Below are 1463 nucleotides of genomic sequence, written 5' to 3'. Positions count from 1 at the left end.
CTGAAGAAAAAGATTACGAACATATTACATTAATATTTTGCAACAGCGCAGAATGTGCAGTTTTCTCTGTTTTGAGTTGCGAGGCCTATTCCAAAGTGTTGCTGAATCCCAATCTCTATCTTGATGTGAAGAGCAATATGAACATATTCCTTGAAATGGGATGACGGCTCGGGCCCCCAAGCTCGTTTTATGTTTGAAGTGTCTAACCATTTAACAATTAAAGCTTTTACCAGCCAAGTTGAGGGCAGTGATTTACAGTTCGTGTAATCGGTCACAGTGATTCAGTAACACTGCCTGGCTATTTTTTAAAGTTATAACTTGATATCTATACAGCTGAGAGGAAGCTTTTTAACTCTAAACCGACTCTGAGGCCCCCATTCAAGTACATGTAAAATGCTGAAATGCTTTTTTTGCGAGAACTGCTGGACCGATTTAACTGACATTTGTGTTGCTCCAAAAAGTTTAAATTTTTCTTTGTGGGGATTGTAATTTCTTAGGAAAATACCTGACATTTGGTTAGTTAATATATAGGGCCTGAGAATTTGTAACAATATTTTGGGAAATTGTTTCAAATAAAATGCACTTTTGCTCAAACGGCGACGCTTTGATAGTGATAAGAATTCGTTAGGCAACAGAAAGTAGGGCTCGCGGCTTTTATCGGCCTTAAACTGTGCTAAACATTGCTTATTTATAAGTTAACGTTCGTGATGTTTATTAAATTAACGTTTAAATAACACACATGGCTCATTAGCATAGCGCTACCCCTTAATTCTACCACCTTTGAAAATTTGAGGAAACGCGACCTCCAGTATTAGGCGAGTGGAAAGAGTGCACACGAAGCGGACAGCGTTCTCGATTCGCTCAACCTCTCCGCAGCAGATTACTTGAAAGTTAGGGTGCACGGGCCACCATTTCGCTGGGCCGCTAGGCCGTCGGCGCGGGAAGCACCAACGGCGCGGCCGTGCTCGATATCGCACGGCCGGGCTGGTGAGAGGAGACACTCTTTAACGCGCTCACCTGCACCCTTTCTCCTCTCTGTTTAAATATCTTTGGCAAGGGCGGCAGACAGGAGACGAGGGAGACTCGTTCTACTCTGACGCCATGTTTATTTAACCGCCTCCGCCCGTCGCCGATGATGATGATGATGACACTGGCGATGTGGCTGTTGATGATAAACTCTCTCTTGTAACATCCTCCCCTTTTTGGCTGGAGAGTTTAATACAGAATGCAGTCTTTGAAGTGGCTAGGCATGTGTCTGTCTCGGCTCGGCCTTCCACTTGTGGTGACGGGCTCTCCGTCTATTTGCTCAGAGGGAGTATTGTTTTCATCGAGCTGTATGGCTGTGTCCTTCGCTAAAGGGTTGGGAGCTCCCATGTTCCATTCGGATCCACAGTGTGTTTGCTGCGATGTTCCGTTGGAGTTCGGAACATGTCTGAGGTGAAGTCTGTTCCGCCTTAGCTGAT

General features: G+C 44.9%; 1 protein-coding gene across 1 annotated transcript in view; it reads right to left on the bottom strand.

The window, feature by feature from the left end:
• The window catches only part of LOC119397495 (aryl hydrocarbon receptor), a 152766-nt gene that overhangs the window by 2751 nt on the left and 148552 nt on the right, over positions 1–1463 (bottom strand). The gene's annotated exons all lie outside the window — the stretch shown is intronic.

This window comes from Rhipicephalus sanguineus, chromosome 6 (assembly GCF_013339695.2).
Source record: "Rhipicephalus sanguineus isolate Rsan-2018 chromosome 6, BIME_Rsan_1.4, whole genome shotgun sequence".
Lineage (NCBI taxonomy): Eukaryota > Metazoa > Arthropoda > Arachnida > Ixodida > Ixodidae > Rhipicephalus > Rhipicephalus sanguineus.
Note: the sequence above shows the minus strand (reverse complement) of the source record. Positions and strands in the feature narration are given on the sequence as shown.